A 25,252-nucleotide genomic window follows, 5' to 3' on the forward strand; every position below is an offset into this window, starting at 1 on the left:
CTAAGTTGTACTTACTTGAAAATAATTATTATACCGAATAGATGTTTCAAGTAACCTTTCACAAACACCATTCATACGATGAGAAATACCGGCAAAAGATTTTGAAAGAAATTAATTATAGTATGCCTCTCCATTTAGTGATCTGCCATAAATAATCAAAGTAATAACATAATAGGTAATACACTCACGATTCGAAAACATTTTCAGCATTGACACTAAACAGGATTCTTTAAAACTATCTGTTTACTATCTATCTTCTATCTACGTACATGGGACTGTCTATGCTTAAATTTGCGTACCGCACATAGTTGTCAGATTTAAATTTGCATACCAAAATGTATTTTAATTTTTTGGTCAAACGGTTGCATTTAGAAAAAAATGTTATAAGAGTTTTTTGTTCTACACGATGCCTTCTACCTATACCTTTAAGGAACGCACTATTTTCCGGGACACCCTGTATATTTCATGTTATTTCAATTATAACGGAGTTTATCTGTAAGTATACCGTATTTTATTATTCTTTATCATTTTCTCCGGCTAATCCGGATTTTCGATAACCCGGATTGGCCGCGGTCCCGATTAATCCGAGTTAACGACGTTCCACTGTGCATTAAAACCTCAATTTTTGTTAACTGTGATATAAGATAACCTCAACTTTTGTCAACAAATTTCTGTTTAATCTTTTGAAAACGATTTCCGGAGTGGAAATGGAAACGTCAAGTATTTTTTAGGTAAAAATGTAGATAATAGTCATTATAACCAAATTGTGGCTAATCCGAAATAAACATAACATTCAACTTAAGGATGCCACCAGACAACAATTTCAGAACCTGGTTATCATAACATTTGAGTAACAGTTCCAAAATACCGCTAAGCAAATAACCCTTCACCACTAGTTGAACTCAATATCATATTTAGAAAACAGCAGAGTAGCGTAGCAGCTTTACGCCGTATTATGATAATAATCGCAAAGCGAAGAGAGTCAGATAAGCAATGATGTTGATTTTCATGGGAACATAACAAACATTATTGTTGGTTGGTTGATTGTTAGTTTCATGAAACTCTTCCCGTTTTTACTGGCGGCACTATGAGTTAGTAATAGGAAGCTCAGTGACCGAGTTACGCTTTTAGTGCTTTTGTTAAATAAATAATCGGATGTAATTGGCCAAATGTCAAATCAAATTATCGTTGTTTGCCGGCAGTGTGGATATGTGGACGATAAACAAGCGGTGTTCCGGTTAAGAGGAAATGTACAGGTTTGGAATAAGTCTACATGAATTACTAGATGGATTCTGTACCCATCTGAAAACTTTAAATATGGTTAGTACAAAGGTGTTTGTTACTATGCAACAAAAAAACCTTTTTGATGAATGGCTGTTTATTTGTGAGCATTATAAATTTGGGGTCGGACTCTTCTAAGTTGCAGTCTATTTAGGATATTTACCTCATCAGCAAGTAGAACGTAAGTCAGTGTTGAAGTTACGTCGAGTGTATTTATCTAGTAGCTGTTAATAAATAATTTTACTCCACAAAGTTCGAACACAAGAAGTATTCGAATCAATTTGAAATTATATTTGAATTGTACATTTGGTCCTTCGAGCCGGATTTGAACCAGCGACCTATGATTATCAAAGTAGAGGGCACATTTAAAAACTACCACTTGAGTGGCAAACAATTAGGAGCTATTCTTGATCTTTCGTGTTTGATTTGGTATTCAACCCTAGAGTCTGTTGAGGACCCATAATTACCGGGGACCTTATGCTGACAATTTGTCTATCTAGCAAGAACGAGACTTTCTGTTGTCCAGGTATGAAAATTTCTTATATTAAGACACCTTTCTAAATGATCCATCTACTAAAATTTATTTCAGGAATTTTAATCCCCATCCTCCAATCTCTGTACTAGTTGTACGTGATAGGTCCAACATGTTTTTTCAATGCTAACAATTCATCAACAACAATCAATACTAACAACAACAATGAAATAAAATTATTCGTAGATTAACTAAATTATTAGACTTAGGTCATGTTTCACCAACAACAAATAAATCAATCAATAGCTATTCGTCGAATAAAATTTATTAGAGGTTTATATTATTTTAGTCGAGGAAATGAAGCTGAAAAAATGGCAAAACCTCACAATTTTTTCGTCCAGCATCGATTTATACAAAGATTTGGGATTAGGCTCATTACACCCTCTAGTTCATTTTCTATATTGAGCCGTTGTACGCTTTTGGTTTTTTAAGGGTGAAAACTACCCCTAATTGTAAAAAATTATAAAATAACATTTTAAACTTTAATATTGTCAAAATTTAGTTCTTATTAGTTACATAATGATTGTTTTATGCTTTAAGATATACTATCATAATATTTCAACCCTTAAAACCACCCTTGTTGGAGCTATATATAAAAAATTTACTTTTCCTAAAAGAATAATTTCGGCTTGCATCGATTTACATAAAAATTTGAGATTAGGATCATCTCACCCTGTACTTTATATTCCATATCATGCTTAAGGGCGTTGATTATTTTTAGGGGTGTAAACTACCCCTTATTGTCAAAAATGATATAAAAACATTGTAAACTTTAATATGGGTAAAATTTGGTTTTGATTGGTTAAATAATAATTATTTTATGCTTTAGGATAAACCATTTAGGATATCATAATATTTCAACCCTTAAAAACCACCCTTAATAACATTACAGCTTTTAAAAGTAGACATTTTAATAGATCTATACAGAAAAAAACTAGAATTAAAGAATTACAAAAACATTTATTTACACAAAAATATGAATTTACAAATGTGTATGTAGAAATACAAATACAAATAGTTTTTAGTCATCTTCCAGTATACGAACCGGTTCTGTGGTATTATACATATACTGAAAATTATCCATAAGAGGACTATCCGAATTTTCGAAAAAAAAATTCGTTTTATAAACATAGCTCCTTCATTTTTGCCGGTAAAAAGTTTTTTAAAAATGACTTTGTAGGATTTTTGAAGAGCTATAAGACTGTGTAAACAAAATTCCGTAAGATCCCTTAGTTTTTAATTTGGCTGGGTTTAAAGGGCGCGAATAAGGGGGTGTTTGCTCGTAAATAGAGGTTTTAAACAGCTATATCTCGCTAACTCTTCACTGCAATGAAAATCTATGCACAAGGGAATTTTAGTTATTAAAAAAGCTACAATTTAGTAGGCCATCATTTTTTTTTCATATCTCCAGTATTTTCGGAGATATTTTGAAGTAAAAGGTAAAAAATGGGAAATTCCAAGAAATAAATTTTTTATTAAACTCCAATTCTTCTAAAATTAGGCATTTTAAATAAGTCAAACTTCTTGAGTGTATTGATAATACAAATATAAAAGGAATTACAGAAAGGTGAAGACCAGTTTTTAATTAGGAGGGTAATTTAGGGGGTTGTTTTCACTGATTTTTTCATAGAGAAAAGCAGGTACCGATCTTTTTTTGATCATAAGTCGCTTAATTTTTAGGCTAGAAACTTTTAATTATTATTTTTCGAAAGGCCTAACTGTATACTTGAAAAAAGATTATTTAAGTTTTCCTCGAAAAAGGCAAAAATTTTTCTGTTATTTTACTTTGAATATTTCAAATTATGCATTTTACGAAAAAAACTAACTTTTAACATGCCGTATCTCGGTTTGTATTGGTCTTAAAGATATTACAGAAGAAGAATTTGGTTTGTGTTACTAAAAGATACAATTTTGATATCTACAGTTTTTTTTATTAAATGCATATTTTTCGAGGTATTCTCAAAAAACCCTCTAAAAAGTCGATTTTTTCATAGAAAAACTGTTACTTTCAAGCGTAAATAACTCGAAAAATATTAGTTTTACGAAGAAAATGTAAAAAACATTGTTTCCTTAGAATTACCTTTTACATCGATTTTTTTTTAACCAAGTTAATGGCACTGGCGTAGCCAAAAGGCCAGTCATGTTTTCTTATAGTTTTATCAACCATTGCTTACTTATACTTACATCGATTTACTTACATTGCTTACTTTTACATCGATTTACATGGTTAAAGTGTAATAAAAAATTCCCACCCCGAGATGGGGTGGCAACCACCCCCCAAGGTTTTAGCGTACAGCGGCATGATATAGAAAATGATCCTTGGACTATTCTCTACGCTCTTTGAAAATTTCAAGTAAATCCATGCTGGACGAAAAAATTGCAAGCCAAAATGCTTCATTTCCTCGACTATTTATATTTTGTTTCAATATAATTTTGATAATTGAAAGTTTTTTTTTTTTTTATGGCATAGACTTGTGTGTCATTTAGCCAGTAATTGAAAGTTAAACTGGCGAATTTACTTTTTTATAAATATTTACAGCGAGAGTAACTGGCCAATTTATTCGAAGAGTAAGTATTTATTTGATAGATAATGAAATAAGTCTTATTAGGGGAGTGCAATTAGAACGAAAAGATACAATGTTTCGGAAAAAATCAAACAAGGTTATATTTTTCTAAAACTTTTTTTGTTAGTTTATAAATATGTTAAAGTAAAAAGTTCTACTCACAAATTTCGCCGCTAATTGTTTATTAATTGTTTAAACAATAACAATTACTTTGTATAAATAATGTTAAGAATATGGGTGAATTCAACATTTTATTTTGATAAAAAATGTTTTTATTTTAGTTTTGATTATGCTGACACTACATTAGAACCCGAATCTGACATTACAATTTGCAAATTCAAAATGGCGGATTCAAAATGGCGGATTTTTTCCTAAAAATCCTTAAAAAGTAGTTGTAAAATCCGAATTTTTTTTATAAAACGTATTTGTTTGCATATATGTGGATATTTTTGAGAGGTTGCTGAACCTGAATCCAATTTTGATAATTTAAATTATAAAATGGCAGATCTAAAATGGCGGATAACTTAAAAAATAGTTGTAAAATCATAATTACTTTACAAAATGTACAGGGTGGTTCATCTTATTCGCCTCGGTGTCTGTACGGAAAACCACTTAATATTTTAAAAAAATTTCTTCACAGAAATATACACGACCATTAATACTACAATCCAAAAATAATGTGAGTTGTACAGGGTGCTCCAAAAAAGAGTGGTATATCAAAGTTATATTTTTTCTTATGGAATGCCCTATATCTGATGATATTATTGAATTTATCCTAAAAAATAAACTATACTTTCATAAGGGTTCCCTATACCTAAATACAGGGTGTTTTGATTTATTTCGATTTTTATAAAAATGTAAGGTTTTAGAAAAAAATAAATATCTACGAATCTAAGAATCAGTAACAAATTCTTTCTTGGATCTTAATAAAAGACTATTGAGCATACTTAAACAGATGTTTATTGCAACAAAGTTTCTTACAGGGTGGTCAAAATATGAGATTGTTTTATTAACAAATTCAAGCTGTAATAACTTACTTATTTTAAATGGAACACCCTATATTTTACTAGTCTATCGCATAGAAAATTTACTTAGCTTTCAATTTGTATTAGGGTTTCCTATACCTATCTTTTTACAGGGTGGTCAAAATATTAGATTGTTCTATTAACAAAGTCAAGCTGTAATAACTTACTTATTTTAAATGGTACACCCTGTATCTTACTAGTCTATCGCGTAGAAAATTTATTTAGCTTTCAATTCTTATTAGGGTTTCCTATACCTATCTTTATTCATTTTTTAAATATTTAAAGATTTCCTAATTTGTAAGCTTTAAAAATTAGAATTAAGTACCTATAATATCGTGGTTATGTACAACACATCACCAACACCGGCAATATACTTAGACAAGATACTGTGATTAATAAAATTTTCATTGTTGTCATGTAATCATACAGAGTGTTGTATTATTTTAGTTGATTTTGGCCTACATGTAACATTGAATAATATGTTTATATTTATATTAAACTGCATACCCTATATTAGATTCTGTATTCTGGAAGATATTTAAATTAATGCCTATATTTCATTTCGTATAAGTATTTCCCATATCTTAAACCGACGGTTATTAAGTAAATTTAAGAACACCACTTTTTGTTTGAATCTTTGAATCGCAATTACAAACAATTAAATGCAATGGCTACTATGACGAAAACGAGCCTATTGTACAAAAATATGTAAAAATGGGTATTTACAGAATATCACGGGAATTTATATTTACAGAATAATACGTGTATTGAGAATGTTTACATGGAATTGAATAGATTTTAAATATCTTCCACTATAAAGAATAGAATATCGAGTATGTCATTTAAAATAAGAACACTCTGTGTGATTAAATGACAAAAATGTGAATTTTATTAACGAAAGTATCTTGACTAAGATAGCTAAGTGTATTGCCGGTGTTGGTGATGTGTTTTACATAATCACGACATAGGTACCTAATTCTGATTTTTAAAGCTTACAAATTAGGAAATCTTTAAATATTTGAAAAATGAAGGGAGATAGGTATAGTAAACCCTAATAAGAATTAAAAGCTAAGTAAATTTTATACGCGATAGACTAGTAAGATACAGGGTGTTCTATTTAAAATCAGTAAGTTATTACAGCTTGAATTTCTTAATAGAACAATCTAATATTTTGACCACCCTGGAAAAAGATAGGTATAGGAAACCCTAATACAAGTGGAAAGCTAAATACATTTTCTACGCGATAGACTAGTAAGATATAGGGTGTTCCATTTAAAATAAGTAAGTTATTACAGCTTGAATTTGTTAATAGTACAATCTCATATTTTGACCACCCTGTAAGAAATTTTGTTGCAGTAAGCATCTGTTTAAGTATGCTAAATAGTCTTTTATTAAGATCAAAGAAAGAATTTGTTACTGATTCTTAGATTCGTAGATATTTATTTTTTTCTAAAACCTTACATTTTCATAAAAATCGAAATAAATCAAAACACCCTGTATTTAGGTATAGGGAAACCTTATGAAAGTATAGCTTATTTTTTAAGGTCAATTTAGTAATGTCATCAGATATAGGGCATTCCATAAGAAAAAATATAACTTTGATATACCACTCTTTTTTGGAACACCCTGTATAATTCACATTATTTTTAGATTGTAGTATTAAAGGCCCTGTATATTTCTGTGAAGAAATTTTTTTTAAATATCGAGTGGTTTTCCGTACAGAGACCGAGGCGAATAAGATGAACCACCCTGTATTTATTTCTACATATATTTATTTTTGAGTGCTTTGATAAATCTAACTTAAATGTTAACATTATAAAATATAAAATGGCGGATCCAAAATGCGGATTTTCTAAAAAGAACATAAAAAAGAACATTTTTGTAAAACATTTATTGTTTTTATTTTTAACAGATTGTTGAATCTGAATTAAAGATTAAAAATTTAAATTTCAAAATGGCGGATCCAAAATGGCCGATATTTAAATGAAAAACAAGTAGAATCCAATCAAACAAATATGGAATTTCATTCTTAAAAAAAAAGATAAACAAATAATTTTCACAATAATATTAAAAATTAAAATGTATTAGAAAGAATATTTAAAAAAAAACAAATTTTCGATTAGAAGGATATAATTACATATTGAAACATAGTTTTTAATTCTAAACAACTTTTCTTTAAAAAAGTTTTCGATATTGTGAAATATAAAGGTACTTTACTCTTGAGTGAAATTCATATTTTTGACATACCTCGTACAAAATTAACAAAATTTGATATTTGATGGTTGCATCTTATGTTATATACGATGCAGAGTATTTTATAAAAAATAACTTTTTTTCGTAAAACTGATATTAAAAAAGTTATCAATAGGTTCCAAGTTACGCAGACATACTGTATAAGAGCTAAAAAAATTTTTTTTGTTGAACATTTATTATTGTTGAAGCTTATTATTAAATGTATTTTAGGTAAGTTTTACAGAAAAAAGTTTTGATCACTATGTATATACATTTTTTCAGCTGGTAATTTTCGGTTTTTGTATTACATTTTTGTTATCTTTCTTAGTTTTCTCAAAAATAAATTGTTTATTTCAATTTTAAACTAAAATAATTCAGTGTTTTTTAAAGATTACATCCCAAGCTTTAAAAAAATAGCAAAAAAATTGTATTAGATTTATTCAAGCTTAAGTAATACCGTCTTAAACTGGTGGGAATTCTGTAAAACTACGAAGTTTTCAAAAATTACATTTTTGAGACATCGTATTATTTGAATTAAATTTTTGAGATTTTTTTTGAATAAAACATCGTTTAGTAAGATGATTGAGAGTTAAGTTGTGCAAATTTGAGAGTTTTATAAGTAAAATTGTATTAGTTACACATTTTTAAATCATTTTTAAACAAAATTCATGTAAGGCTCAATTTTCGCCCACACCGAACTTATGTCCATACATTTTATTTCTTTTTATTACAACCATAAGATAGCTTATTTCATCTTCTTTCATGTCCAATTTGTAAAATTTCTTTTGATCCATTAGTTAAAGAATTACATTAAAAAAACTCAACTGTGCACTTCTTCCAACGCTAGTTTACAGTGCGCCAATGTGTGTGAGAAGGGTGACTTTAGCGTTATAAATAAAAAATTACAGAAGCTAGAGATTTAATTTTAGAAAAATCTTTATAAAAGGTTTTTTTTGTAAAATTTTATGACTTTTTCAATGGTCAAGTCAGTTTTTTTCTAAAAATTATATTTTCGGAGTTATTTAAAAAAACATCTAACTTCGCTGTTCATTTGTTTAATAAAAAATGAAGCCCCCACTTCTCGAGTAGAACTTTTTGATATGTTGTTTATTAAACATTTCTTAATGAAATTACAAAAAGTTTTATCTTGTTTGATTTTTTCCGAAGTGAAAATCTAAATGCACTCCCCTAATTTGACCTTAGTAAAATGGAGAAATTTTAGATTATTGGTCGAATAACTTTATTCATAGAATAAACTACTATTTGTCATTGGTGAAACCGGCCAATAAACAATTACCAATTACTTATCAAAACGATGAGTCTAGATTGAAGCTTGAATTTTGAAAATTTCAATGAGGTCTGAATGGGACATATTAATAATTGATAGCCATTTTAAACCTAAAATTGACATGTTTTGAGTTTTTTAAAGTGGTTTGTTTCTGAAATAATAAGTTTGTTCCATATTTTTGCATCATACTATATACTTGCCGCATATAGAATTTATTTTTAATGTATGTCAAAGTATTTTTCTAAATGCATTAATATTACTTATGCGACAGCTTCCAAGGGAACTACCACCATCATTCCGTATTCATCCCCAAAATGCGCGCCATCCAATTTTGCTAAACGCTCTTAATCCCCATATCACTTTTAGCAACATTTGGCGCTACTTTATACACTTTTCATCCGAACATTAAATCTGGCCCAAGATGAAAAATCCCTAATCAGAGTGGGAAAATCGCAGGAAAAACAAATTTGGACCCTGGGACTTGAGTTATGCGTCGGGGGAACGATCTGAGTTATGGCGTCGCTTTAATGTACACATTTAATCAAAAACCCATTACTCTGTTTGGAGAGTAATGTGCATCGCAAAGAAGAAAAAGAATTTTAATTTTGGCATTCCCAAAAAAATTATTTCATAAATTATATTAAATTGACGACGCGAAAAGGACAAAGATAAAGACCAGCGTAGACCTTTGAAAAGATTTTAATAAGTAATACTAAAGAAATTAAAGAAATTATACTACAGCAAATATACAGGATGTAACAAAAGGCAGACCTTGCAGTATCAACCAAGTAAAAAAACACTTGCAATAAAGGCTATTGACTCAAATGCAGTAGTCTTTTACAGAGCACAAGAAATGGCCTAGATGTCATCTAATCTATTTAAAGAATGGTTTTTTGATCAGTTCCTGATGAAAGTTCGAAAGTTGAAATGTTAACTGGAAAGGATTTACCCAAAAAAGCTATTTTATTAATTTATAACGCGCCCTGAGATCCCAGTCAATTAGAAGTGGTGATATCGTTGTTCGATTTCTTTCTCCAAATTTCACTAGCATAATTCAAGCTCTCGATCACTGCGTCATAGAAATATTTAAACGACGCTATCTAGGGTTGTTGCTGCAAACATTCTGCAGGATTTTGAAACACGTGATATGAATGAAGCACTAAAGTCAGTGAACTGGAAGCACGTAGTATACTGGTCTGCGCCAGCTTGTGAAAAGATAAAAATGACACACTGCAATGCTGAAGAAGAAGGACCAGAGAGTTTTGAAAACTTGACAGATATGGTTCCTGCAATTGCTGAATGGGAAGACTTGAATGAAAATGACGTAAACGAATGGATTATTACTGATGACTCTGAAGAACGCACACACCAAAAAATTGTAGATACAATTTTGCAGCCAACTAACAACCCAAAAGAAAACTCTAATGCAGACGAAGTATATATAGTCAAGGGCGCATCTGTTTTTTATTATTATTGTAGTACCATTAGTTAAACACAATGTTTTTAAAACTTTTTTGGCTCTTGGTACTTTTTCTAAAAGTCAGTTTTTATCGAGATATTTTGAATATTTGTCAAACTCACCGCATATTTGTATATTTAAGTACGATTATGGAGACTTGGTAATATGTATGTAATATGACAATTATTTATGTATGATTTACATTTTTAGGTATATTTTGAACCATATTAAAAAGAAGCCGTCGATCGGATAGCTCAGTGCGACTAGCGGCTGACCCGCACTTCACTTCGCCGTGAGGTACGAGAGTTCAAGCCCAGCTCAGGCCATCGGAAAACAAAAAGGCTAACGCGTCAGTATAAAATTCTAAATATGAATCTGGCGCTTAGACCTGAATATGCGGGCATCTGATCGACCTATGAGGGAGCAGTACGGCAAGGGATAAGGGCTTGCGGCTCGGTGATACTCCCCCATAGATCCCTACCGAAGGGCGTTGACGCCTAAGAACGGTGTATATATTAAAAAGAAGCCACATCTCGATAAAAGGTGCCTTCTCGAAAAAATACAGAGGCAAAAAATTTTAAAAATACTGTGTTTAACTAATGGTACCGCAGTAATATTTTAATTGGAACGTACACAAACATTTGGGGGGTTTAAAAGAACAAAACTCCCATAATATTTTTATTTAAACATATTAAAAATAAGCCTCAACTCGATAAAAACTGATTTATCGGAAAAATACAAAGAGGCAAAAAAGTTTTAAGAATATTAAATTTAACTAATGGTATCACAATAATAATTTAATTGAGACGTACACAAAATTTTGGGGGGTTTAAGGGAACAAATCCCCCATAACATTTTTATAGGGTGCACAAATTTCACGATAATTTTTCTTTAAGATGTTTCTGCCAGAAGAATGCCACATGTCTAGTTTCAATAAAAAATCTCTAATAGTTTTTGATATATTTGAAAAAATAGATTTTCATTTTGAAACTTCAAAACGCTGTAACTTTTTTTATTTGCCTATTTGTTCTAAGGTAAGTTAGGTTCATTCAAACTATTTTTGGTCCCAGAATATGTGATTTAATTTATGACGTGTATTTTTGTTACACCTGTATGTTTTGTTTATGTTTGTAGTAGAACAACACTATAAATTTCATTAAGATCGGTTTAATAACTTTTGCAAAATGAATTTTGCAATCCAGCTTTCGCAAAACAAATTCATTTTTTTTTTAAAATGTTGCAGGACTGAAAATAAAGCAGATAGGAAGTTGAATTTTTTTTGCTCATAAAAGTGTACTGTACCTTTCATCTGCAATTTGCAAAATTAAAATCGATTAATCACCACGGCGTCAGGAAATTTTTTAAATAAACATTAATTTTTGGTGCTACGCGCAGGACAGCGGTGTTCGATTCACACAAGTTGATTTCCACCAAAATGTATTCCAATCTTTATCTAATATATTATTTTCTTACTCTCTATTTTGTTGTATTTTAATATTTTAATTCCACAAAAATTAAACTAATTGTATTATTGTTTGTGAAATATTTTTTAAACAATTGCATATGTTTAAAAATAATAAACTTTTATTCTCTAAGTTAAAATATATGAACAAAGAAATTTTTTGCTAAAAAAAGTGTTATTTCAAAGGATAGAGTATGTGTTTTTATTTTGCAATAAACAAATTTATTTATTTATATCGAAATGTAATAAAAATTAAAATGTATTAATCATTATCAAAGGTCATTGGAATGCCCAATCAGAGCAAACCGCTGTCCTGCGCGTAGCACCAATAATTAATGTTTATTTAAAAAAAATCCTGACGCCGTGTTAGTTAATCGATTTTAGTTTTGCTAATTGAAAATAAAAGGTACAGTACACTTCTATCAGTAAAAAAAAATTTCAACTTGCTATCTGCTTTTTTTTGAGTCTTGTAACCTTTTAAAAAAAATGAATCTTTTTGCGAAAGCTGGATTGCAAAATTTATTTTGCAAAATCTATTGAACCTATCTTATTGAAATTTACAGTATTGCTGTACTGTATCATAAAGTTTTTCTGAGTGAAATATGAAGGTCCTAAGTGTAGCATAAATGGTTAAAAAACGTAAAATACCAATACTTGTTTTTGTATGGTTTTTTCGCAATTATTGCTATTTTACAACAAGGGTGACAATTTTTTAAATTTTTAACCAATTATATATTGTAGAAAATTTAATTACGCAACTTTTATGTCAGTACAACTTTTCTCGGAAATGAATACTTTTAAAGTTATAATCAAAAGACGAAGAAAAAAATCGAATTTTTCCTTAATTTTTTGACATTTTGATTATTTAAACAATGTTCCGGACCTTTTTGAGATGGAGGATAACTCAAATATTATTATTTGAGTTATTTTAAAGCAATTTCTTCAAAAAAATTTGAGTCAACTCTCAACGTCCAAATGTACTATGAAGCCGAATGAAATTAAAAATAGAGTAGTAAGTACAGTGACAGACCGTTCCCCAATAGGAAGACGATCAGTGAGAAGACCACGAAAACGATGGAACGAGAATTTCTATGTATATACAAAAGGAAGAGGAATAATAAGACGTGAAGTATTTATATTTATGTATTTTATCATAAATTTCTCTCGTTGTCCGATACTTAATGAAAGTTTTAGCATATCATTTACTTAATCAAAAATTTATCGTATACTCACACAATTATTCGTAATAAACGAAGTAACATCTAGTTGCAGAAAAGAAGAGAAAAATATAAAACACTGTTATGCAATTCGTGAAAGATACATCATATATTTTCATTAGCGATGACAGCTCGCAAGTTTACTTCACATCTATCACTGCGCAATAAATAACAATGCTTGTTTTTTAATGTCCTCCCGACAATGAAAGTATGACAGTTTATTTCAAGAATATACTCTAACCTAGCAGGATTTTTCTGTCTTTTTGCTGGTGCTTTTGCCAGAACGGATAATGTTACATGTCAACTTCAACAAAACATTAATCCAATCGCTATAATTGTATTTTTCCCGGATATAAACCAATTTTCCATTTATCGTGACAAATAGTGACAACAAGAAAACACTGGACTTGGATTATATTTCGAAATTTCTTTAAAAACATTTCATTTGAACGTGCCGGAATGCAGTATTTAGAAAAATTGAAACGGAAAGACAATGTGTACGTTTATACAATTCCGAGACAAGTTTTTTTATGAAAAATAACTTCATAAATAATATCTCAATGAATTTCCAAAAGTTTGTGTTGCTCTTAGCAGATTTCGTTTAAGATTAACCACTTTATCTAAGAATTAAACTGTGTATGGTTTTACTTATGATACCTACTTCAAATGAAGAACAAATCTAAACTAAAGAACACGAAAGAAGTTCTAAAAGAAACTGGAATAAAATCGTAACTGGATCTCTGTAGAACGTTTTTTTTTTTCTAAATGATTCTTGTTGCATCGAAAATTACATGAAATGAATCCAAAATACATAAACGTGTCAAACTAAGCATATTAAGGGCCAAATTGTGTTACTCAGGGATTTTTGGGCGGAATGGGACGTTTCGGCGTCGCCGTTTCGGCGTGGCCATTTCGGCGTGGCCGTTTGGGCGTAGAGCCGTTTCGGCGTAGGCCGTTTCGGCGTAGGCCGTTTCGGCGTCGGCCATTTCGGCGTCAGAAATTTTATTTTAGTTGACTAAATACCTACATTGAGGTTTATTGGTCAGGCAATTTTTTGGAAAAAAATCTTTTAATATAGTTATTTAAATACATTGGAGTTCATTGGTCACACAATTTTAACATTAATGGTCAAGTAGAAAAATAAACTAAATATATTTCTTTTATAAACATTTTGTTATATTTTATTCTGCAAATACCTATATTGGATTTTTTATTAATGCATATTAATAATAATTGCTGTTCTCTTAATTGTCCCAGAGCTAATTAGATGATAACTGACATTTTTCAACTTTAATTAGACATACATTATATGGTATATAGACGGAGAATTTTAATATTGTTAAAATATCTTTTTTAAGCAAAAATATTTGCAGAATGTATATTTTTATAACCCTACATGGGGATGGCCCGTTTCGGCGCCGGCGATTCGGCGCCAGCGATTCGGCGTCGGCGTTTCGGCGCCTGCCGGTTCGGCGCCCGCCGATTCGGCGCCCGCCGATTCGGCGCCGGCTGATTCGGCGACAGATACTTTGGCAAAGTGAGAGAGAAAAAAAATAGTTGTTAATGTATGATAGTCTGAAATTTTCTTTAACAAAAAATGTAGAGTCAGGAGAACAATTTTCGACATTTTAATTTTAGAAGATGTAAAATAATACCCGAAAGTTAGGTTTGGACCGAAGGGTTAGGTCTTCCTCCTTTGAAAATTGTACTGTATAATATATAATATATATAATATATTAATTTTTTAATTAATTATGTGCAATTAAATAGCTTACATTTACAAAAGTTGGAAAAAATAACATTTAATATATTTTTTTAGTGTGGTATAGATATAAATCAAGAGCCTCTTAAATTTCTAAAAAAGTAACGTAGGTATAATCTAATGTCTTACTAATAGACTCCAATGTAGGTATTTAGTCAACTAAAATAAAATCTCTGACGCCGAAATGGCCGACGCCGAAACGGCCTACGCCGAAACGGCTCTACGCCCAAACGGCCACGCCGAAATGGCCACGCCGAAACGGCGACGCCGAAATGTCCTAGACCTATTTTTGGGGGCAGTGAACACAGTGATGGCTCTGGCAAAGCCAAAAGGCTAGTCATCATCAAAATTGATGCAAATAGATTAACTTAGAGGTTTTTGGAGTTGCTGATCACGAATACGCTATCAGAACCTACTAAATTAGAAGAACTAAATTAGAAGCCCGCACATGTAATTATACAATAACACATTAGTCTAGTAAAATAAAATTACACTACATGTAAATCAAAATGTAAATTCGTACAGGTTGAAACAAATTTTATATCAAAGTTTAGGTGGGTACAAAAGATATTTTCAAAAAAGTATCCAAATCATACAAGTGGATCATTGTTTAAATAATTAAAAAGGGGTCATTTTTGCAAAAAAATTACTTTTTTAACTGCTGAGGTCATTCAATTATTAATGAAGGTCTATAGGATTATTTTCTGTAAAGTTGAAGGGTAAATCTTTCACATAAGACTTACTAAATTAAATTTGACCCCCTATTTATTTAAATAATTATAAATAAAACTTTAAAAACAAATTGGCAAAAAATGTTTTTAGCTTTTTAAATAAGCACTATAAAATATCTTATTTTACAGCATAAGTTGCGCTATGTTGTCAGTATTATTAAAAAAAAATTGGTCCAAAAATATTTAATATTTTTTGAGATATTGAATTTGTTTATTAAATGTTACTCTATTTTCAATTGAAAAAACGCGGTTGTTACCAAAGAAATAATTACCTGTATTAAATCTTATTATTTTTATTTTTATGTATATTTTCGACAAATGTATTGATAAATTCAAATTTCAATTATTAAACTTCCCCCTAAAATGGCATTTGAAAATAATTCAAATTTGTTTATAATTTATTTTTTTAATAACGTCGCGGGGATTAAATATTTTGAAATGCCGTTTCAATAATTGGGTTCCTGGGAATTTTTCACTAATTAACAAATTTTTTTGTCTTTTTTTCCTCTTCTTTTTTTTTCTTGGCATTATATTACTACGGGCCCTTTTTGGGTTAAGTTTCATTAAGAATGTCGAATCTCTAAGTTGTAGATTCTAGACCTAAAAATATTAAGATTGGTCTAAAATCACTTAAATAAAATGTGGCTACTTACTGAGTTACAGGGTGTTTTATTTACAAATTTAAAAATTATTTTTACCAAGTACTTTCAAACTATTTGACATATCCTTATCATACTTGGCAGAAAGTGTGGGTACTATACAGTCTACTAAATTGTGATAAACAAAAGTTTCTAGCTACCACCAGAGGCGTACGACAGGGGCCAGTTAATGGTTGACCCTTCCCAAATTCTACGCCACTGAGGGAATTACTATTTTAGCGAAATTGTTCGATTCTCCAATACTTTCTATGTAAATAATATACTCTTTACTGGTAACGATTAAGTCATTAGATTTCGAGATATTGGTCGTTAAAAATAAAACGGCATAGTTATTTTGATTCATTCATTCATTCATTTTAAATTTCCAATATCTCTCAAACTGATGACTTTATCGATACCAATAAAGTTATTTATATACAAAGTATTGGAGAATCGAAAAATTTCGCTACAATAGTAATTCACTCAGTGGCGTAGAATTTGGGAAGGGTCAATAATTCTCTATCCCCTGTCGTACGCCTCTGGCACTAGCTAGAAACATTTATTAATCACAATTTAATAGGGTGTATAATAGCCACACTTTCTGCCAAGTATGATAAGGATACGTCAAATAGTTTTAAAGTATTTGGTAACAATAATTTTTAAATTTTTAAATAAAACACCCTGTAACTCAGTAAGTAGTCACATTTTATTTAAGAGATTTTAGTCAAATCTTAATATTTTTAGGTCTAGAATCTACAACTCAGAGATTCGACATTCTTAATAAAATTTAACCCAAAAAGGGCCCGTAGTAATATAACTCAAAGAAAAAAAAAGAAGAAGAAAAATGACAAAAAAATTTTGTTAATTAGTAAAAAATTCCCAGGAACCCAATTATGGAAACGGCATTTCAAAATACTTAATCCCCGCGACGTTAGTAAAAAAACAAATTATAAACAAATTTGAATAATTTTCAAATGCCATTTTAGTGGGGAGTTTAACTGAAATTTGAATTTATCAATACATTTATCGAAAATATACATAAAAATAAAAATAATGAGATCTTAAGCAGGTGAATATTTCTTTGGCAACAACCGCGTTTTTGCAATTGAAAATATAGTAACATTTAATAAACAAATTCAATATCTCAAAAAATATTAAATATTTTTCGACCAATTTTTTTTCCTTAATACTGGTAACATAGCGCAACTTATTCTGTAAAATAAGATATTTTATATTGCTTATTTAAAACGTTAAAAATAATTTTTTGCAAATTTGTTTTTAAAGTTTTATGTATAATTATTTAAATAAATAGGGGGTCAAATTTAATTTAGTAAGACTTATGTGAAAAATTTACCCTTCAACTTTGCAGAAAAAAATCCTATAGACCTTCATTAGTAATTGAATGACCTCAGCAGTTAAAAAAGTAATTTTTTTGCAAAAATGACCCCTTTTTAATTATTTAAACAATGATCCCCTTGTATGATTTGGATACTTTCTTGAAAATATCTTTTGTACCCACCTAAACTTTGATATAAAATTTGTTTTAACCTGTACGAATTTACATATTGACTTTTTTTTATTTTATTAGGCTAAATTTCGTTAGTGTGATATACGGGGTGATAAAAGATTGTTTAACATCGAATATGAAAATTGAATGTTTGAGATTTTTAAAGATATTCATAAACTTTAATAAACACTTGTTCATTGAATAGTTTTTGCACTGCACTGAAACTTGTCTTTAATATTGTATGCGACGTGTTATAAAACATTTATGAGTGCTTCCTTTTTGGCTGCACTCAATTAGAAACGTTTTCAAAACTTGCAGTGCACCTCCACTTGCATACTTCAAATTGCGAAAAGTAATCCGCTAAATAATTTTCGCTGAGATTATAACTCACTACTACTTACTAAAGTGTAAATAGGCCAGTCGGATACTAAATAAAATCGGGAAAGCAATATTTGGTAAAATCTAGAGTGGTGGAGGGAATATATTGATGAACTGTTTGATGGCGAAAGAAGATGGCAGAACTTTAAATCCATTCAAATAGTCCATATTTTCGAAAATAAACTCCTGGACAAAATTAATGCACCACTTTATTTAAACTAAATATTTAGAATATGAACACAAAATAAAACTAAGTTACATTGAAATAATAATAAACTTCTTCTTCTTTAAGTACCGTGCCCAAATTTTTAGGCGTGGGTAGCTTCCATAACAATTTGCCGATATCGTTCTCGATCTTGTGCGGCATGTAACAATTGATCTGCTGATAAGCCAGTCCATTGACGAAGGTTTCGGAGCCATGAATATTTCTTTCGACCAATTCCTCTTTTTCCGTCGATCTTTCCATTGAGTATTAACTGCAGCATCCTGTATATGCTACCTCTCATTATATGCCCCAGATATTCAAGTTTTCTCTTTTTTATCATCTTCATTAAGTCACCTTCGCCTTGACCTACTCTGTTTAAGACTTCTCTGTTTGAAATGCGTTGAACCCAAGATACTCTGAGCATTCTACGATACGACCACATCTCAAAGGCTTCTAATTTGTTCATCATGTTAACCTTCATGATCCAGGTTTCACATCCATATAGTAATACAGGATACACATAACATTTTAGGAACTTGATTCTTAGTTGTAAGTTCAGCTGAGAGTTGCTCAGAATAGATCTAAGTTTCATAAATGATCCTCTTGCAATTTCTATACGAGTTTTAATTTCTTCATCCGGATTTAGTGTCTCGTCTATCCAACATAATAAACACCAACAAATAAATCCAACATGCCTTTATCGTAACCTTAATTTGCCTTATTGTTTCTTTAAAAATTTGTTTTTGCCGGAAATGCGTAAATAAGCTAGCATAACTCCAAATTGCAAAAAGAAAAAATCAGCGAAGTAACACAATAAATGCATCTGGGTCAACACTAATGCCGTGTAGGGTCTCCTCTACTTCTTATGACTGCGTTTATGCGTCGAGGCATGCTTTATATCAAATGTTTAACAAAAGCTTGCGGAATATTCTTCCATTCTTCAATAACGGCCTCAATGGGTTGGCTGTGATTGGCAATAGGGTGTCTACGACTTCGAATCTTTTTTTTAGATAGTCCCATAGATGCTCTGTAGGATTCATGTCCGGACTGTTAGGTGGCCACTCTAATAATTGAATATCAACATCATTTAGGTAGCCAATAACCTGTCGAGCCACATGAGGACGAGCGTTGTCTTGCATGAATAAAAAATTAGGTCCAAGAAACGGAGCAAAAGGCATTACATGTTCGACAATAATATTGTCTAAGTAATAATGGGCATTCATAGACCTCGTACGTATGGGGACCAACTCCGTGCGAGCTTCAAAACAAATTCTCCCCCAAAACATTTTAGAGCCACCACCAAAAGGTACTTTAGGAGAGATATTGCAGCTGGCAAACCTTTCTCCTCGCCTTCGCCAGACACGCTCACGACCATCTGGCGCTTTTAGGCTTACTCTAGTCTCATCGGAGAAAAGAACTCGTTTCCAATCATCGATGGTCCAATTTTGATGCAATCTTGTAAAATTCAATCTCTGAACCCTATGTTCTCTGGTAAGCAAGGGTTTTTTGGCCGGTTTCCTGTTGCTCAATTCTGCTTCATGTAAACGTCTTCTAACTGTTCGAGACGATATCGCGACATTTCGAACATCTGCTAGTTCATTTTTTAGCAAATTGCTGGTGACTCTCCTATCTCTAAGAGCGCGTTGTCTCAAAAAACGATCATCAATTTGATTAGTGCAACGTTTTCGCCCTTGTCCTGGTCTTCGATGGTACGACCCTGTTTCATTATATCGCCTCACCTTGCGACTGCTGCTGGAATGATGTCTTCCTAACAAACCTGCAACGTAGCGCATTGAATATACTTCATCTAGGAGAGTCCACGCTCGCACTGCCTCGTGCCTCCTCCATTGACAAATTTCTTTGGCGGTTTATTTTTTATTTGATTTTTATGCAAATAAACTTCCAAACATGCATGTGATGAAAAATATCACAATAAAAAGCTTGTTTCTCGCAAGCACTTTGCTTTAATCGGCACTTTTTATGAAAAGTTTAACTCACTTTTAGTCTAAAACGAAGTTCAGTACAAATTATTACAAATTACAAATTATTACAAGACTATTATTAACTTACATAACAACTGTGACTGTCAAACAAGGTCCATAGGCAACTTGTCGTACAGTAAATTATCAATAAATAAAGATTATTGAGAAAAATATGAGTGGTGCGTTAATTTTGTCCAGGAGTTTATATTGACTATTCCAGACATAACCTTCGATGAAATGGATAGAGCTATAAAATTTTCAAAGAATAGGAAAACAGCAGTGCCAGATAAAATTCCCAGCGAAATAATCAAACTACTCGATGGTAAAGGTAAATTTTTTCTTTATTCTTTTATTTCTTCATTCTAAACCATTTTAATAGAATATGCAAAACAGGCATGTACCAACAGATTAGTTACTGTCAACATTTGTAATGCTACCAAAAAAATAAACGCTAAACAATGTAGCGACGATCGCACTATCAGTCTGGTGATCCATACACTGAACATTTTGTTAACAATACTGCACTTAAGAATTTACAACAAAATAGAAGTGCAAGTAAGCGGAAAACAATTTGGTTTCAGAAATAACCTCTGAACCAGAGAAGCGTTATTCAGTTTGCAGGTCATGGTAGTAAGATGGTTGAAAGACGTAGTAATACAAAATAACCGGTATACAGGGTGTTTCATTAATAATTGTCCATATAGTAACTGGAGAAACCTTAGCACAAAATACGAAGATTTATCCTAAAACACTTAAATAAAATGTGGTTCAATACTGAGTTACAGGGTGTTTTATAAAAAAATTTAAAAACTATTTTTGTTCAGCATTTTCAAACTATTCGACGTATCCTTTTCATACTTGGCAGAAAGGGCGAATACTAGACACCCTATTAATTATGATAAACAAACGTTTCTAGCTACTACCAGAGGCGTACCACAGGGGATGGCGAATGGTTGACCATTCTCAAATTCTACGCCACTGGAGGAATTACTATTTTAGTGCCATCTTTAGATTCTTCAATACTTTCTACGTAAACAATATACTTTTCATTGGTAACGATAAAGTCATTCGTTTTCGAGATATTTGAAGTTAAATATGAAACGGCACAGTTATTTTGATTAATTTATGATATACATACATATTATGATTTTATGATATACATATTTACAGTACTTTAAAACTATTTGGCGTATCCTTATCATACTTGGCAGAAAGTGTAGGTACTGTACACCCTACTAAATTAAGATATATAAACGTTTCTAGCTAATACCAGAGGCGTACGACAGGGGATAGTGGTAGCTTGATCCTTCCCAAATTCTACGCCACTGACGAAATTGCTATTTTAGTGTAGTTTTTTTGATTTTACAATACTTCTTATGTAAATAATAAACTCTTCATTTGTAACGATAAAATTATTAGTTTTCGAGATATTTGAAATTACAAATAAAGCGACACAATACACTGATCAAAATAACCGTGTCGTTTCATTTTTAACTTTAAAGATCTCGAAAACTAAATATTTTATCGTAATGAGTGAAGAGTATACTATTTTCATAGAAAGTATTGGAGAATCCAAAAATTGAACTAAAATAGCAATTTCGCCAGTGGCGTAGAATTTGGAAAGGGTCAACCATTCACTTTCCCCCGTCGTACGCCTCTGGTAATAGCCAGAAACGTTTGTTTAACATAATTTAGTAGTTTGTATAGTACCTATACTTTCTGCCAAGTATGAAAAGGATACGTTGAATAGTTTAAAAATCCTTTTTTTTTGAAAAATACTCAGACCTGTCGATTAGTATTTCAAATCAAATTTTTTTACAAACAATAATAATATATAGAGTGTCCCAATTTAGAGATATGACGTCATTTTTGATTTTCTTAAATGGCAACACTGTCATTTTGATAGCTATTTTAATAGGGTATGTAAAGTTATATATAACTGCAAAATATGAAATTTTTGTTCTCTACTATGCACAAGATAATAAAAAATAAGATTAAATCTGTAAATTGGACATATACAGTCTGGTATACATTATTATTGTATGTAAAAAATTTCAATTTGAAATATTAATCGACAGGTCTGATCATTCTTCAAAAAAAAAACAATTAGTATTTGAACTAATAAATTTATTGCAAATTACATACATACCTTTGCTACTTTTTATCTTGTAAATGGTAAGGATTAAAAATTTGATATTGGGCAGTTATGTATAACTTTACACATCCTATCAAAATAGCTATCAAAATGACAGTGATGCCATTTAAGAAAATCAAAAATGACGTCATAAATATCTCTAAATTGGGACACTCTGTATACATTATTATTGCACGTAAAAAAATTCGATTTGAAATACTAATCGACAGGTCTGAGCATTTTTCAAAAAACAATTAGTATTTGAACTATTGAATTTATTCCAAATTACAGACTCACTCTGTATTTTTTTGCACGCGTGTTCCCATACGAGCGATATGTATTCGATTATATTATACATAGATAGTATGATGCTATTTATTAGTCTGATCTTTGTTTTGTTGTTAATTTACTTTTCTTCCTTTTGCATATGCCTGTAAACGTGAAGCATTCATCCAATGTGACTTGTAGGTGTACTATTAGTTGTTCTTCTGAGTTTTCACTTCTCTTTTTGAGAAGTTATCACTTCGCTTGGGTCTTCTCTGGACTTATTGCTTTTTTCCGTTGGACACATCCTGTTTTTCCTGTTGTATCCATTGTCGCCTGTAGGTTTATCCTACATCCAGGTTTCTATGTTTTACCGCTATAACAGTGTCGTCTGCATAAAACATAAGAGTAAAGTTCCGTGTGTTCTGGGAATGTCAGCTATGTGTATTCCGTACAGTAGTGGTGACAATACTATACCCTGTGGTATTCAGGCGTTCGGAACTCCGTGTTTGGACAGGATTTGTCCTATTGAGACCCTGAATCTCCGGTAGCCAAGGTACGAGGTCACTAATCTTATCATGGCTCCGCTGTATTCACATTCCAAATTGTGCTTAAGGAGTTATTCAAAGCTCTCCGTCTGTGTTTGGAGTCTGAAGGAGTGTGGATTAGTATATCTCATTTTCCTATATTACTGACTACTGGAGGTAAGCTTATTAAATTGTTTGATCCTAACCCGAATTTACATTTAGAAGTTAATCTGTTAAACAACTTTAGTACTTTTCGTATATCTCGACTCCTGCTTTTATGTAGTTCATCAATTTGTGCAGTGAAAGATTTTGCGAATTTTCTTTAATAATCCTTGGCATAAAATTTTATTTTGTCGTCAGCGTATGTGTAATAAACTGGCCTACAAAGAATATAAGTGAACCAGCGTCGTCATTTCTACATGTAGAAAATTTGCTTGAAACTCAAATTAATTAGATTCTGCCTGAAGAAGGAATCGTATTTACTTAATGTATCAAATCAACATAAAATTTAGAGGTTCGCTGATTATTTTAGTACCTGCTATTACGAAGAATTTAAATATTATGTTAACATTAACTATTGAGAATAGTTAAGTGTTCGGTCTGTTGTCTTAAAACAAATAAAGTATTTTCTTATAAAAGTTTCGATTTTTACAGGATTTACAAAGTCAAAAATAGGTTATTTATATTACATATACTTATTCTGGTTTCTTCTCAAAAAATATAGCAGCCAACGATAAACACAAGAGTGGCAAGTCACAAATTTCAGGTCACAATAAATGTTTTCATTGTAAGGCAACTGATGGAAAAATACAGGAATAAAGAGATCAACGCTCATATGGTATTCATTGATCTTCAGAAAGCATATCATAGAGTTCCTCGAGAGATTCTGTGGTAAGCATTCAATATGAAAGGAGTCCCTGGCGAATATGTAAATATTGTGAGAGATATGTACGACGGAATAACGACTAGTATTAGGGCAGGTGTGAGAGAGACTGATAAATTTCAGGTGAAAGTAGGATTGCACCAAGGCACAGTATATAGAGGTTCCACAGTAAAATCACTCCTCTGCCGGCACTTTGATCCCAAGAAGTAATACCGGCAGTACGCAATTGGTACTTCACCAGTGGTGGATGCGGGTTTTCCCTGTTAAAATCCGTACGTTTCTATGCGACTTGCAATGCGAGAGTGGGGCAAAAGCGACTGCCAACCTTGCGCGGTCGCCATGCGCGACTACAGATTTTACTTCCAATTTTTCGGAGAGTGGTTCTACTGTCCCTCTTTATACTGTGACCAAGGCTCGGTGCTTAGTCCTTATTTATTCTTATTAGTTTTCGACCAGATAACAGCGAAAATACATGGTAGCATTCCATGGTGCCTAATGTATGCTGATGATATAGAGTTAATAGGAAATAGTGAAGGAGACTTAGAAAAAAAACTGGAACAGCGGAGACAAGCTCTGGAGGAAAAAGATTTAAAACTTAGTAGGACAAAAACAGAGTATTTGGAATGTTCATTTAAAGATGGAGTTACCTACTACAAATAAAATGGTACCTTTGGATGGTGAAATGGTTGTGAAAAGCAATAGTTTTAAGTACCTAGGATCGGTAGTACAGAGTAATGGAGATGCATGCAGTAGAATTAGGGCTGGATGGATGAAGTGGAAAGAAGCGAGTGGTGTGTTGTGCGACAGAAATGAAGCTGAAGGGAAAATTCTATAAAACAGCCATAAGATCGGCTATGATGTACGGAACTGAATGTTTGGCAGTGAAAAAGAAAGAGGAACAACGAATGCATGTGGCGGAAATGAGAATGCTTAGATGGATGAGTGGAGTGACAAAGAATGATAAAATTAGAAATGAGTAAATTTGGGGAAGTCTAGGTGTACTACCAATTGATGCCAAAATGAGAGAGCATAGGTTAAGATGGTTTGGTCATGTTCAACGTCGAGACGTTAATCACCCAATACGAAGAATAGCTGAAGTGCAGATTCCTGAAAGGAGTAGGAGTTGGTAAGGGGGATTAACATTGATATGACCCAAGATAGAATTCTGTGGCGAAATGCAA

The sequence above is a fragment of the Diabrotica virgifera genome, chromosome 2, assembly GCF_917563875.1.
Source record: "Diabrotica virgifera virgifera chromosome 2, PGI_DIABVI_V3a".
In the NCBI taxonomy this organism is placed as follows: Eukaryota; Metazoa; Arthropoda; class Insecta; order Coleoptera; family Chrysomelidae; genus Diabrotica; species Diabrotica virgifera.